This window comes from Eptatretus burgeri, chromosome 2 (assembly GCF_056783735.1).
Source record: "Eptatretus burgeri isolate ZD-2024b chromosome 2, Ebu_testis_v1, whole genome shotgun sequence".
Lineage (NCBI taxonomy): Eukaryota > Metazoa > Chordata > Myxini > Myxiniformes > Myxinidae > Eptatretus > Eptatretus burgeri.
In genome coordinates this window covers 76,844,137-76,860,293 of record NC_140962.1, presented here as the reverse complement: position 1 = coordinate 76,860,293, position 16,157 = coordinate 76,844,137, and the positions used below count along the sequence as shown (strand labels likewise).

Genomic DNA, 16,157 nt, shown 5'->3' with positions numbered 1-16,157 from the left:
AAAAATTAAAACATGCGAAAATAATAATAATTGTTATTATTATTACTATTATAAGAATACAAAATTACACCGACAATAAAAACAATGATAAAAATCATAATTAAAATAATCAGGTGTAATAGAAATGACAAAAACGAAAACAAACAAACAAATAAATAAACCAAAAGGTGACCACGTGTGACTTCTTTAAGGTCACACTGAGGTGAACAGAGCTCCTATCCACCAGGAGCGACTCCTTGAGGAATATCTGCCTATGAGAGATTCCGATGAGAATCGTTCTGCAGAGTAACCATGAAAAATATGCTTTTGCCTCATAACGTCACCAAATGACGTCATAATGTCTCAAGCTTGACATATCTAGAAAGCACTCATCGAGGTGTTCAATTTGAGGTACTACACAATATGGTTCCTAAAACTTGAAAATTTGACCTTGGGGTCAAATATGTTTGACCTAAGGCGCTAACCATGAAGGTCAAGGCCAATCGCCACCAAAAATTAATCAGCTGAGCGCCAGACCATGAACTATATTCCCATGAAGTTTGAAGACGATCCGATCAAAATTACTCAAAAAATAAGGGTTTCGTCGACTCCCCTGATTTGCGAAAAAGTTACCTTGACCTTTGACCTTGACCTTCAAAATTTTGTGCACTGAAAGGGACCTCTATAGGCCTCTGATATGCGAAGTTACAAAAATTTCCAATGATAACTGTGCTCTGCAGAATTTTTTATATGTGATTACAGACAAACAAATAAACAAAAAAAAAAAAACAGACAAGCTGACTAACATATCTTGCAAAAACTTCGTTTTGCCAAGATAACGAAAAAAGATTACATTTAACAATTAATAACCGAGCTCATGATCGATCATCTCAAAATGAATGATCGAGCTGATGTTCCTATCAGCTTACAGACACACACACACACACACACACACACACACACACACACACACACACACACACACACACACACACACACACACACACACACACACACACACACACACACACACACACACACACACACACACACACACACACACACACACTTGGCAGGATAGCACAGAGGTAATGTATCTGATGCGACTGCAAGCCGTCACCAAGGTGATTCACAGGCAAGCCATTCCATCAATAAGGGCACCATGTTTCGGAGGGACGTTAAGTTTGCTGTGTTATCTAGTAAGCAGTTCCTGGTGGACCTAAAGGATCCCATTGTGTGTTTCGCAAGAGTAGGCCATTCTGTGCCAGCTCCTCTCCTAAATTCTCTACTGCTGTCCTAACCTATAACACCATGCAATTGTTATGGGTACCTGTCCAGAGAGAGGTTTCTCAACAAGCAATACTCTCAAGTGGATGTGAGCACCCCAAGGCACTGTGTGGTGTGTGCACACCTTGACCTTGGCCGTGACATACATTTATTGTCACACGGTCATTATGGCAGCAATAAAAAATCGCACTCAAAATGCTAAGTCCAACAGTCTGAATTCACATATCTTCCACAACTAGTTGTCTTGCGTCCAAATCATTGCCGGATCAACACGACCCCGATCAAAATGATCATATAATATAATGCAATAAGATAGAATGTCCATTCGAAGATATTTTCCCCATGGTTACGAGTTGACTGATGATGCACCACGTGCAGCACGATGGTTCCACCATTGTTTTTCTCTCGATATCCTCGATTAAGTGTGTGGCCACGTTTGCTCCACACGGCCACGTTTCTTTGGCCAAATTGGTTTGTTTATCTGCACGCAACCTGGGCCTGCTTGGTTGCGTCATTTCCTGGGAGCGTGGCTGTGCTGCTGATGCAGTGCCCTCTTTTCCCCATACGCCGGTATGGTACTCATTTTGCCGACATCGGAAGGATGACAGGCCGTCAAGCCACTTGGTGTTAATTCAACGGCTCGACAGGGGCTCGAATTCAAGACCCGAAGGTCTTAAGCCAGCCAGATTAACCGTTAGGCCAACACCAAGCCTGCCAAATGTGTGACCGTCAATACGGGCAACATTGCACCGACATCTTTAAAAAAAACCAAAAAAAAAAACCACTTTTTACCAATCCTCTCACCCCAACAACCTCCAAGCCAAGGCGACTCGTCCTTGCCTTGGAAATCCCAACATCTTAATTTTATCAGAATTTTTTTTTAAAGAAATGTCCTGCAGCAGGCCCAATGTCATGTCTCAATCGCCACTGAAATCCAAAATTCTATTTGTCGTATTACCACAGGCTCCCCACCGCAGAAAGAACGGACTTCCATTCCTTCGAGGATAAATATTTAATCGAACCTCTGCGGTCCAGTCGGGGTGAATCTGTCACATTGAATCAGAAGACCGTCGCGACCACGAGCCACCATGCCCAAACGCCATTGCTATGACTTCTTGCAATGGCGTGCTCCCTCGTCGGGCCTGTCAAGGCGAGCTCGTTTGTAAATGGCTTTATTGCGGTCGTCCTGCCTTTTCCTCGTCCGGGCGAGCGTGGAATTCCCACTCAGGAAACGTGCAGAGCTGTGGGATAACCACACGCCGCTGCTGATTGGCCGTCGAGCAGCGCCTCGGTTGCCGTGGTAACCGTCGTGATCCAATACGTGCGTTCGATTGCAGCGACGACGGTACGTGGAGATGGGATGTCTTTGTACCCCCCGGTGGAAGTGATATCGTAGAATGGGTGAAAAAAAAAAACAACAGAGGGGTCTATTGCAAAGGATGTTTAAAAAAAATAAACCAATTACACAGCTTGGGTACTTTGTGTGCCACTCGAGGTGTTGCATCATGGAGCATGTTACTATTGATGGAGGTCAGTTCGCATTTCACAAATACTCATTGTTGTGCTGCATGCTATGTTTTATCCACAATCCTTGGTCTCTATGGAGACAACAAATAGTGATTGTGGAATTTTATGATTCAATTACACCGTACGTCTCACACTCCTGATTGGGATAGACGTCAATTGCTCAAAACAATTAATTAATGACAGACACTGTTGCAGTTGGCTCAGGTTAAATGTATAGAAAGCATCTATTCTCGAGGTAGCGCACTTACAGTTGAGCTGTGTAGTCTGGGTTCAGTCCCTGAGCCGATTGGTTCGTCACTGGTAATTGGAAATGCATCACAAAGTGCACCGTCCCTCTTATTAAGGACCTTAAGCTGGCTGTCCCATCTGTTAGCATTCCTTGGTGGATGGCAATGATCCCACGGTGTCTTTCACGAAGAGTAGGCGAGTTGTTGAACAAATTACAAATTCCTGCCACGTTATGTTGAACAATTTGTCAGCAGGTTTGTGAAAGACTTGGACAGAAAATGTTCCCCAGCCAAACTGCACAATAAATTGGGAATAACCGGGGCCATTAAGAAAGTAGTGCAGATGCACTGTGGGTATCCAATTAACAAAATGGGCATTATCAGCATCCATCCATCCATCCATCCATTGGGACCATACTCTATGCAGAGCGTTGGTGCTGCCGAAGCAGTCTCCTTGGCTATTGGACACAATTGTGTAAGGGTCGCCACTCCGACACAGGATACCAGCAAGCTGGCACTCATTTTGCTGACCTTGGAAGAATGACAGGCAGAGTCAACCCCACCTGGTATTCATTCAACAGCAAAGTGGGATTTGAACTCAGGATCCTGAGATCTCAAGCCCATCACCCCTAACCATTAAGCCAACACCAGGCATACATTATCAACACCAACTGGGTACATTCTCAACAAGAAAAAGAGCAATCAGAGATTGCAAACCCTCGCCAGGACTTCTTTTGAGTGGTGCATTTTTATCGGTTTTCAGGTAAATCCAATATGGCTGCCAAACCATGTGACCTATGATGTCATATGTGTGACATTTGTTCCTCCTGGATAGGTGGTCATATGTGTAAAGTTTCACCTCGATCTTTCCAGCCATTTTAGAGAGGAAGATTCAAGGTTTTCTTTTTGTTTTGTTTTTAAACAATATGGCTGCCGAATCACGTGACCAATGACGTCATGATTTTTTCTTCTGTGGACCGTTTTTTCCCCAGATGACCCTCAAAAATGTTCATACTGATTGGACGTGGCGTTCTACATATGCAATTATGACGTCATAATGAGGGCACCTATGACATCATTAAAAAAATCACTCATTCCCCACGAGTACTTGCTGTGTGCCAAATTTCAAATTTTTCCTTGGTGTGGTACGAGATACAGAGGTCCAAAGTTTTTCCAGTTTTCCAATATTGATGCCATGCCACCTGACCTATGACGTCATAACTATCATTGAAACATTCCACATGAGTCGTCACACCAATGGTGAAAATTGTCTCAATCCAACAAACGGTTGCGGAGAAAAACACGAAAGTTCTATGCAAACAAACAAACAGACAGACAAACCCAAATGCAATACCCTTTCCGAATCCTTCGGCGAGGGTAAATATCTTACCTTGTGTGCTTTACTCAATATGCTGGGCCTCGAAAGACAAAAACAATGGACCAGTCCAAGGTTTATAATCCACTCATGAGTTTCCCCATTGTGCATCAGAATCTGAACAACTATTCTACCTGTTTAAATTTTTGGTACATTTTGATTTCATGTCAATATGGGACTTTCGAAATGACGTATGAATGGTAACGAGGCCTTTTGCACATGTGCTGCGTACGTGTTCCCAGGGACTCAATTCTGCTAGTCGGGGCACATTAAACCTGCTGTTGCTTACGGCAAAATCTGTATCAAATAGTCTTTTTAACATATATCTATACCACCCCAGAGCTCTCACAGCTCCCAACTCCATCCCCCCACATGATCAATAGTAAATATCATAATTTAAAAGGTTGATTCTAAACTTACCCTGTGAATTCACAAGCCCCAGATACGACCTTGCCATCGGTGTTAAGGAGCACCCAAACCAGATAGGGTCTTTCCCTTATGGAAGTGTACCTGGTACGTCCGGCTCCCACGTGACTATAGCTGGCATAAGCTTTGTGTATTTTTTTATCTCACGGAGATGTCCTTCGTCAGAGTTGGCAACCCTTACTTTGTTGGTAAGGAGGTAGTCCCACAAAGTTCAAAGTCCACTGACTAGCAGCGATAGTCAAGGTTTGGGTAACTCAGGCCTTGCACGAGTCCACACCATCACAAGTGCAGCAAGGGCATAACATCTCAGCGCTGTTGGTGAGCTGAGAGTGTTCTCTAACTCTTTCATTGTGTAGAGGCACAGCCCCGTCTCAGGTACTTTTCCAATTATTTTTGGCTTCTTTTAGAAGCTTTGTGAGCCATTTGAGGTAACAATCCTTAACTCGCACACATGACATGCATTAGTGTTACGGCCTGCAGCACACCAAGCCAACATACGATCAACCCGCTTTTATTTAGGGATTGTAACAATCATAAATATATACATATACATAAAGAAGGAAGGAAATTAAGAAGGAAATAATGAAGAAGAAAGGGAAAGAACCCGATTAGGCCAGCACAAGGGCGAAGGAGTAGGCACCCAGGGAGCTGGAGGGTGCTGTTCGTGTAAAAGACGGTGGCAACCAGATGAAACCCCTTTGAAATCTGGCCAGTCCCAAGAAAGGACCTGCAGTCTGATGGTCCTGAAACTGTCAGAAGAGCAGAGACCCAGATGTTGTGTGTGTGAGCGGCACCGTATCCTCAAGTACCAAACTCAAGGCAAGATAATGGATCCGAACTGGAGAAGCTACAGCAAAGTTCGAGCAAGCACAACATTCAATGTAGCAAGCTCCAACAGTAGGCCACCCCCAGGCATGCCCCAACAGTAGGCCCCCCAAGGCAAACTCCAACAGTAGCCCCCCTCCCAGGCAAACTCCAACAGTAGCCCCCACCCCAGGCAAACTACAACAGTGGCCCCCCCAGGCAAACCCCAACAGTAGCCCCCTCCTGGCAAACTCCAACAGTAGGCCTCCAGGCAAGCCCCAACAGTAGGCCCCCAGGATGTCGTGAAGTACAAACAATCAGAGGGACCACAATGCACTCAACTTCACGAAGGTTTTATTCACAACACTCAGCTCTATTGCTCGCCCCTTGTGTTGCGCATGCCTACACGGCACTCACATCAAATCCAAGGAGGGCGATGAATCACAATATCTCCCCTTTAATTACAAATCCAACCAGTCTGGATGCTTAGATACACGGGAGGACCGACACAAAGGAGTTGTTGCACTCAGATTTAGGTGACATGGACAAACACACTGGACTGGCAGCGGGTACAGGTACAGACACTTCGGCGACGCATTACTGGCAACTTCAGATGCAGGCTCGGAAACAGTTGCATTCTCTGACAACGGAACAATAACTGGATGAAACAATAATGGGAGACATGTATCATCCTCCAACTCAATGTAACACTGCTGGATCTGATCCACATGTTTCCTAACTGTACGCCCATCTTTCAGCTCGACACAAAAAACACGAGTTCCTTCCTTGCTAATAACAACACCTGGCAGCCATTTCACTCCAAGGCCATGGTTCAGTACATAAACTGGATCGTCTACAGCAGTCACGCAATGCAGCCGTTCGATCATGAAAGTATTTCTGACTCTGACACTAGTTATCAACAGTTTCACTGATGTCAGGATGAACAAGAGAAAGTGTGGTTTTGAGTTCTCGCTTCATAAGCAATTCGGCTGGAGGCACTCCAGTTACGTATGTGGTCTGGATCTGTAACCTAGCAACATGTGTGACAAAGGCATTTGAGGCAAACCTTGAGTAACATGCCTTGACCCTTGCTTGATAATCTGTACAGCACACTCTGCCTGACCATAAGAAGCGGGTTTAAACGGAACAGAACGGACATGTTTGATACCATTCAATCTCATGAACTGAAATTCCTGACATGTCAAACACGAACCATTATCGCTTACCAACACATCAGGTATACCGTGAATAGCGAACATGACAAAAATTCTCAATGATGGCAGCAGAAGTGCTGGTAGACATGATAGAGCACTCAATCTACTTAGAAAATGCATCAATGACAACAAGGAACATTTTTCCTGAGAACGGACCTGCAAAGTCAACATAAATCCTGGACCAAGGTTTGGAAGGCCACAACCAAAGACTCAGTGATGATTCCGCTGATGACTTGCTGAGCTGCGTACACGCATCACAGCAATGAACACAAGATTCAAGCTCAGAATCAATACCAGGCCACCAAACATGAGATCTTGCGATAGCTTTCATTGTAAAAATACCAAGGTGGGTACTATGTAGTGCAGAAACCAACTTCTCTCACAGTCCCACAGTCCCACAGTTTGTCAAATGTCTCCTGGCTCATAATTGACCGACTCGCCCCCATGTCCAATTCCATTGACACCTGCTTGCCATGCAGTTGAAGATCAACAGTTATCGGTGCGGTGCTGCCATAGATTGTACACATCTCATACTCCTCATCATGCAGTGATGACTCAGCTCCAGCAACATGCTCACCATCATCCATATGATGGGTGGTAGCAGTACTATTACCACTACTGGATTGGGAACACCTCGTTTGAAGATGCCCGATCTTGCCACATCCGTTAGATGTGTGCCACTTGAAACGACACTGGTGAGTCACGTGATTTGCACCACAACGCCAACACAAGTTATTGAGGCTTCTCACTACCGATGAAGCAGGTTTCAAACACACAATTGGCTTAGGTGTAACTTTATACGAAGATTGAGGAATCCTATTTAGAGTATCTGCACTTGAAGAGTTCTGACTTCGCCAAGATCTCCTTCAGGTTTTCAGCAGTTGTCAGACACGCCTGTGCAATCTTCACTGCTTTTCCTAGGTCAAGGTCGTTTTCTTGAGCAAGGAGTTTTCGTAAGATGACATCATGATTTACCCCAATCACAAAAAAAGTCTCGGAGCGTCTCATCAAGCACAGCACCAAACTGACACGGTTCTGCTAAATGGTGCACATCAGCAACCAATGGGAAATGTCACGATTTTCCTGGCGAGTGTGTGTATAAAACTTGTACCTCAATATGATTAGACCAGCTTTCAGCATGAAGTGTAGCTTGACGAGCTCACAGAGTTCTTCATATGACTCGTCGATAGGTTGCCATGCTGACAGCAGGTTTTTGTCGAATCCGTACACCTTCTGCCCGCACACAGTCAACAACACAGCACGACGACAGATGGCATCACCAGCAGCCGCCGTGTTGTTGGCCACGAAATACTGGTCCAGCCTCTCGCCAAAATCCACCCAATCCTCCCCTTTGGAGTATTCATGGAGAATGCTGATAGTCACCATCGAGACACAGATAGTTATTTAGCTCGTCACCACTTGTAATGTCGTGAAGTACAAACAATCAGACTGACTACGATGCACTCAACTTCACGAAGGTTTTATTCACAACACTCAGCTCCATTGCTCGTTTTCCATGCATGCGCACACGGCACTCAGGTCGAACCCGAGGAAGGGCGATACATCACAGCCCTCAGGCAGGGCCCAACAGTAGGCCCAAGGTAGGCCTCAATTTTGTCCGCAAGGTGGAGATACTGCAATAAGGGTTTGACCAAACACAACCTTCTGATAAAGATACTGCAGGTGGAAACTCCAACCCGAAAAAGACACTCAGCAATTAGCCTTTCTCAAAATTGCTACTTTCACCCTCCTCACCCTCCGCCGCTTCCACCTACGCCTCCTTCTCTGCATCAACTTCCTGGTTCCCTCTTTTCCCCATCGCCAATCACAGTCTTTATACCCATGTGCTGAACCATTTGGTCTAACTCGGAGGGGGAAGAAGATAAAAGATAAGAGGAAAAGAAAGGTCACAGACCATAACATAAGCCAGCCCCAATAACTGCTGAGGCTTGGGTTTTCTGCACATGCTTGTGGTAGATTTCATCGTTTCAAAAGACCTACATTGCTTGTAGCAATCAATGGTACGTAACACTCATGGATGTGAGAGATGTAATTTGACAAAGTTCTAAATGTAAAAAAGATGATTTCTTGCACAGTGTTGATTCGATATGGAACTAATTTATGACAAGAAATAAAAACATTTTAAACAAAAAAAGAGCAATCAGAGATTGCAGGCCCTTGCCAGGACTTGTTTTGTGTGGTGGTTGTGTCGTTTTGTGTGGTGTATTTTATGTGGCGTTTGTGTACTGGTGTGTTCCATCTTTACTAAAAAAAAGGCAGTGTGTGTGTGTGTGTGTGTGTGTGTGTGTGTGTGTGTGTGTGTGTGTGTGTGTGTGTGTGTGTGTGTGTGTGTGTGTGTGTGTGTGTGTGTGTGTGTGTGTGTGTGTGTGGCATAAAAATGTGAAAACTTTGGAGGGGGGTGATGTAACCAAGTTTGAATGGAAAATGTATAGTGTTCCAAACATGTCTCTCCATATTTATGCTCCCACCCATGTGTCACGCCATCTCTGCTGCAAGCGGGCAAGAGCACGTTGCCCTGTCTGGCAGGACGTGTGTATGTATCTGGAAAAGGCACAGTTTTTACTGATGCAGTTTGAGTGTTTTAAATAAAGGAAAAGTGATTTAAACCTCTGCAAGTGTTGGATAAACTGCGTGGAGCATTCATATTCATGAATCTGGACACATAGGCCATTCCAGGATAAGGGGAGTGAACACTTTCGGAGGCCACTGTAGATATACATACATATTTTGCTGAACAATATGTTAGCAACAAGTGTCGTCCGCCACACGCACAAGGTGTCTGCCCTGCTGGGCATCAGTTACAGGGTGGAGTTACGATTACTGTTATGGGACTCGAGCTTTCATTACTGCTTGACTGAGTGAGGGGTTTTAATCCATAATTTAGCTGACTTGATAGGGGTTGGGAGATTGAGATGTGGAAAGAAGGGGGAAAAAAGACAGAAGGAGAAAGGAATGAATGAAAAGAAAAGAAAGTAATTCACCTTTATAAAAATCTCAAAAGTTGCGACGCAAATTGCCTGATTTGTCCCAACCTGAAAACAAGATAGACCTTACAGGGCAGGTTGGTGAACCAATTTTCCGAATGCTCTACCATGAAGTCCTATCAGCATTCCAAAGTTTATACGTTTCCATGCAAGAGTGGCGCGATTTAATTATGAGCTCAGTGGTAAAGCTACAGACGAATTCAATTACCAGACAGCTGACTGAAAGATTCCATAGGCCATAACGGGTAATGAATAGTGAATAGAATACAGGGCTGCGTGTGCTGCTCGCAGCCAAACCGATGTTCCCTTACAAAATGCAATTAATATTGAAAGCACAACTTTAAAATACACTGCTTGCTGAATAATATTTGATCAGAATATTAAATTCAATGCAGCACTTCATCTACACATCTGGTTCTAGGATTAATTAATTTGATTTCTCGGATCAATTGATATATATGATCTTCCCTGGTAAACATGAACTTTACAGAGCCTGCAAGGCCTTTGTCTGTTGTGCTCTGTCATGCTAAACCTCTTTGGGCTAGTGCACCCATTTTAGACACATCTCTCCTATATGTTGTGGAATCGAAAGCTCTCAACATCATTGGCATTTCCCCAAAAGAAGCAGAAGCACAGGGCCTGCTGCTCTCTAATCTCAGACAGAAAACATGTGGCCACTATCCTATCGCCTCTTCTCAGGTCTTGCTTCCTCTGCTCTTTCATCTCTCTGTCCCTCTCAGTCACATGCATTCTTTCAGAAATCCCCTCCTTGCGTAACTCCCATAATCTAAACTCACTATTCACCTCTCCCCTCATGTGTTCCTTTTGTCTCCTGCTTCTGGGAAGCTTATTCCTTCATCTGTACAATCACACTATTCCCCTCAATCGGGTTTCAAGTTGGCAGTAGACCACCACTTCAGGCTATTCTCCATCTCTGTACATGATCTTCGTCTATCCTTATTCACCCTCCCTTATTTATATTGAGCACACTACCTCTCTTCATATATTTTATTTGCATGTTTGCTTTCCTCTTCTCTTTCCTCTCGTTTGTTCATCCAGTTGTTGGATTACATGCTACCTCACTCTAAAATCAGCATAGACTTTGTACACAGTTTTTGAAAAAAAACTTGTTCTGATGGGGGTACCAGCAGCCTGCATTGTATAGTGAGTGTGCTGTCCTTTGGAAGCAGCATTAACCTGGAGTTCCATTCATAATCATGAGTGTTAGTTAATTGCAACAAATAAAACTTTTATACCAATTGCAACAAATGAAACTTTTATACTTTCTCTCGTCATGGACTGAGATCCACCTCCCCTCCAATATTCCCTCTATAAATCGAAAAATGGAGGTGAATATATGGGGCTGGATATTATTGGGGAAGTGGGGGAGGGGTGGAGGATAGATTTAGCAAAATGTGTTTGTGACTGAATGTAGTTTTATCATTCTAGAGGAAATTACCAAACAGTATTGCAGCAATTAGAAAAAAAACGTCAAAGCTGCTTTTTTAAAAATCATTTCATTTTAAGTGATAATTATTTAAATCTCGATCTTTTTTGACCCCAATCATAGCAGGTCAGCACTTGTAAGCTCATAGCATGGATCCTGTATTTGTTTGTTTCGTGAGACGCAATTTTTAAATGGTTCATAAAACAAATAGTCCTTTGGACTGTAAAACAGCACAGCGATGCAAAACATAATGGTGTTTACTTTTTGCGCTGGCGCAGTATAATGTATGTATTAAATTGGAACGGAAGGAAATTTGAATATTTTAATAAATGGATGTGAACAGGGCAGTGTGAGAAATGTGGGTGTGCAAAGCGTGGCCCTTTTATAACGTTTAAGGTCGGGAAGCAGTAGGGGGTCGGAGGGGATTGGAGGTTTTAGCTCGTACCCTCCGCAGAAATGAGAAGTGTGTGGGCCAATGGACCCCGCATTGCTTCTGATTTTGCACCATCCACCTGCTTAAATTTATCTGATTCATTCACATCGGTTTCAGATGTGCTGCTTCATTGTGATTGTGGCAATTTTTCTTCCCAGTAGGGGGGCGGAAATAGCTAGATTAGAGTTGAGGCCTTAAAAAGGGCTGTAACACTTTTTCCCACAACCCCATCCTATTCTTATCCTCCTGGTGCAAATTTTCACCATTTATCACCTGATTCCCAGTTATTAACAATGTAGAATGACAGGATATATATCGATGTACTTTCATGTGCAGGATTAGGATCACGGCATTTTTATGGAAATACGTTGCAGAGTTGATGCTACTTGAGAAGCGGACCATATTTAAGCAAACCATTTGCTGTGGCGTTGCCATCGTGGAAAGGTGAGTCAAAAGGTTTACCTTTTAAACATGTGTCCCCTGACCATGAAGTGAAGCTCGGCAGATAAGTTAGCCCTTTTCTCTGTCGTAACTTCCTCCCAGTGGTGGGTGACTTTCCCGATGCCCTGGGAACATGATTTATGTTTTTGGCTCTGAAATTATCTTCAGGGGAAAAAACCTTTTGATTCCCTTTTGTATGTGTTCGTATGGTAAGTGTGTGTACATCTGTTTAATATAACATCCCATTAGGTTTAATAAAAGGAGAAAGAAATTATGGAATGATAATACAAAACACAAACATTTGTTTGTTTCAAGTAATAATTTACCTCCTCCTCCCACATGGCATAAAACACAATTTTAATAAAGTGTCTTCAATGTTTAATAAGAAGAAATTTCATGAGATGATTCATCTGCAGAACGATTATATAAACCAAGGTATCCACGGATGCCATTCGAGCGTCTTATCTGCTCTGTGCAAGTACGGTACTGCGAATTATTTTCCCCAAATGACAGAACGAAGTTGTAACTGGAATTTCATTTTTGTTTTTTAAATAATCGGTGAAAACCCATTTTGATCAAGTATATTTTTTTTCCCCATTGACAGAACCTTTTTTAAATGTCTGTACATTGCAGTATTGTGTTCATATGATATATTCCTGTGTTTACTTGCAGAGCTGGTATACATCCTCAGAAAAGAAATACTGCCATTATTAACCGTTTTGTATTTAGAGGGATTATCTTGTAAATAATTTCAAGTGTTTGTGCGTTTGTTTTTTGTTCTTTCATTGCCAAACTCTAGCACCGAGAGGCCAAAAATTTTGGGCATAGGTCCTTCAGAATGTGAGCAAGGTTTGAAGCCATCGCACGTTGATCTTTAAGGCCATATTGACGCCACCAAAGGCCACTATAAAGTGTATACTGGGATTTGGGGTCAGGCAGTGTTGCTGTCGGCCCACAGGCAAAAGGTAACCACCATGAAGTTAATAACTCCATAACTTTTCAATGTCCAACATGCCAGGTCCCAACCCCAGTTATCTATATTTTTAAATGCAGCCTGAGTTTTACAATTCCGAATCAAGCAAAGGAGGTTTCTTGTCAATCAATTGCTCCCATGTTAAAACTAGTTGCAAATAATCCTCGTACTATACAGTTCTGCCTACCTCCTCATAAACTACATAGTTCATACGCAAAACTTTTGTCATGCACAATCGTGCATCTATCCATTGAAATTGTCCACCAGAAAATTAGAGTAAAATAATATTTTCGTTTCGTGTATTTTTTGCCCATTTTGTGCCCACATTCAGATTTTACATGAACCCAAATCACTATATGTCTTTAGAAGCCTGACGGCACATCCCCAGATCTGGCCCTGCAGAAAAGTATTTTTTTAAATGGTGTTGAAAAGAATGAGATTTAAATTGTGTGATCCAGCAAAGTCCAGTAGCGGTATTTGTGTTTTATAGTATACTAGTATAAAAGCCCATCAAAAATGATGGCTTGAAGAAATGGCAAATAAATATTTAAGGAGACTGGAATATATGGTTTCCACAGCAAGAAAAACTCTAATTTTAAAACACCACATGTACAAATGTGACCCCATTCTCTTTATCTTCTGGGACGTTTTGTTTTTACGGTACAGCAGTGTGACCACTCCTTGGCTTTTTTCACAAGATCTTGGCTATTTGTTGTTCACCTTGGCGTCCTGGTTTTCTATAGGTTTTCTTGGCGTATAGGTTTTCTATTATCATCGCTTTTCTGAAACCTTGTGAATTCTTGGCTTTTTTCATTGTCTCACCTTGGCATTTATGAAAATGAGGAGTGGTCACACTGTGGTACAGCCTCATAAGTTGTGAGGGTGCCAAAGCCTGAAGCCTCGGCCTAGTGTTTGTTGTGCTTACATCTTCTTTATTTTTTAGACATCTTACGGATGTAAATGAATACTCGTTTTACTCGGTGCATGTAACACATCACGTGCAGTGAATTTCACCTCCCTGCACCTCGTAATTATTGTTATTTTTAAAATCATTCTGTACACCGCCCTTGAGGCTCGGTTTACAAGTCACCATCTACAATTCCAATAGAAAAGATGGAATTACTCTTTTAGGGAAAATGTTTTTTGATTTTTTTTTTAATCATCAAAAATAAACCACAGTAAACACACAGTCATGTGAAATGATTGGCCTTTAAACCCCTACTTAAACCTTCCTTATGAAGGGGACAAACAAATACACAAATACACACTGTATTGTTATAAACATAGACTCAGATCCACTCAGATGTTATATACATAGACTCAGATACAGCAGGAAGAAATGAAATTTTGTTTTTTTTTCTATATTTTTTGTAGGGGCCTAAAACACTTCCCTACACCCACTGAGGAATGGGGTCAGAAAACATTCAATATTACCTTTCACATTGCTCCAAAAGGCTGAAGCACTTTCAAGAGATTAAGAGAAAAAAAAAAGAATCCCCCCCCCAAAAATCAAATAAAAAAATTGTTTTTGCCTTAGATACTCCACAGCACTCAGTAACAAACCTCTGAAAGTTTGACGATGATCCGTTTGACCATCTCTAAGAAAAATGGCCACACACATACACACACTCGTTTTCAAATAAACGAATAAAGGTCATGCTAAAAAGCATATAAGAGTTGGTGTTTCCATGAAAGATGAAGGCTGGTAATAAGTTTTGACAGAGTATTTACAATCACCTGTATTATTTGTCAACTTAAGTACATGCGTTGCAAACTTATAACTAATCTTTTCAAAGCTTTCTCTTCATCTAATGTTTTGTGAAAGAAATTTAACACATGTGCAATTTCTCTCGCACTAAATGAAAAATAAGTATACATAAATATATGCTTTAACGTGGGTTAGGCAGGTTCGATGCGGGGACGCTTAGTTTAACGTACATCTGAGAGACGGTTTGATACCTGTCTAACCCATACCATATGAAACCACATGATAAATAGCAATAGGTGACGACATTGTTGCCTTCATTTTCAATAAGAAAAAACTTGTTTGATTCTTAGACACTTCTTCCAGAGCTCTCCAATAAAACCATTATTGTCTCAGCTTATTGTTAAATTCCATCTTCATTTTTGGTCGCTATCCATTTGGCTACAAAAACAATTTTTGAAGTATTTTATCAAGTTTTTTTTTTTACTATTAGCAACGTTTAGGAAAATTTTCAATTTATCTTGGGTAACTTTTAAATATTTGACTCAGATGCTTCAAACATAATGTCGCACTGTCTTTTTAATAAGCAAAAGATAATGAAAATGCACATACTGCAACAAAATAGATTGGTTCGTGAATCATGATCCTTTACCAAAAAATAGGAGGTGGAGATTTGGAGTTCCAGGAGAATTCCCCCGCACCTCCTGAAACCCGCAAATGGAGATAACCAACAAACATAAGTAAATAACTACAGGTAGGAAAAAGATGAATTCAAACAAAGAGCAAATATATAGCAAGGAAAAAAAAAGCTGTTTCATTCCAAGTCTTCAAATATCACCAAAAAAAAGACACCCCATGCCTTATTTATTTTTGCATTTACTTTAACCAGTGTGATCTTGTGCTGCATGTGCGCACTCATCTACCCCATGCCAGCATTTCCCCCAAGCAATGCAGGAAAGGATCTGGACATGATCCAAATGTGCTCTTCTTGGGCAACAGGGATGCAGGGCTTTGCTGGAGGCATCCATTGTGCCACTCGGGATAAGAGTCAGATGGTCTGCCAATTCCAAACGAGAATTTGTGGTAGGATGTTGCAGAACAAATGTCAAGAGATGGGAAGAATAAAAGATTGTGGCTGAGGAGAAAAGGTCAGTTGGGAGTAATAAGGGGTTGGGCGGGCCGCCAAAGCGATATTGCATTCTACAACCTTTCCTCTGAGAATACATTTGCAAGCATTTCTGGTTATATTTTCATATATTATATCACACAAATTACTACATTTCAACATTGGAGTCTGTGAGTCTAGATTACGAG

At 42.1% G+C, this 16,157-nt stretch overlaps 3 long non-coding RNA genes across 8 annotated transcripts in view; 1 reads left to right on the top strand and 2 right to left on the bottom strand.

Moving 5' to 3' along the window:
* The window catches only part of LOC147032380 (uncharacterized), a 35,594-nt gene extending 33,078 nt beyond the window's left edge, over positions 1 to 2,516 (bottom strand). For 3 of the 6 annotated variants that reach the window (XR_015055142.1, XR_015055143.1, XR_015055141.1), the window contains exon 1: positions 2,289 to 2,514. This is a non-coding gene — a long non-coding RNA (uncharacterized LOC147032380). Of the gene's footprint in view, positions 1 to 2,288 lie in introns of all 6 variants that reach the window. The other 3 variants (XR_015055138.1, XR_015055139.1, XR_015055140.1) reach the window with 2 other exon arrangements.
* A 70-nt stretch (positions 2,517 to 2,586) lies between these two features.
* Positions 2,587 to 15,974, top strand: LOC147032379 (uncharacterized). The gene is made up of 3 exons (XR_015055145.1): positions 2,587 to 2,796; positions 12,061 to 12,168; positions 15,843 to 15,974. It is a non-coding gene; the product is annotated as an uncharacterized LOC147032379 (long non-coding RNA).
* LOC147032378 (uncharacterized) overlaps positions 14,170 to 16,157 on the bottom strand; it is an 86,577-nt gene continuing 84,589 nt past the window's right edge. The window contains exon 4 of the long non-coding RNA XR_015055144.1: positions 14,170 to 15,978. This is a non-coding gene — a long non-coding RNA (uncharacterized LOC147032378). The remainder of the gene's footprint in view (positions 15,979 to 16,157) is intronic.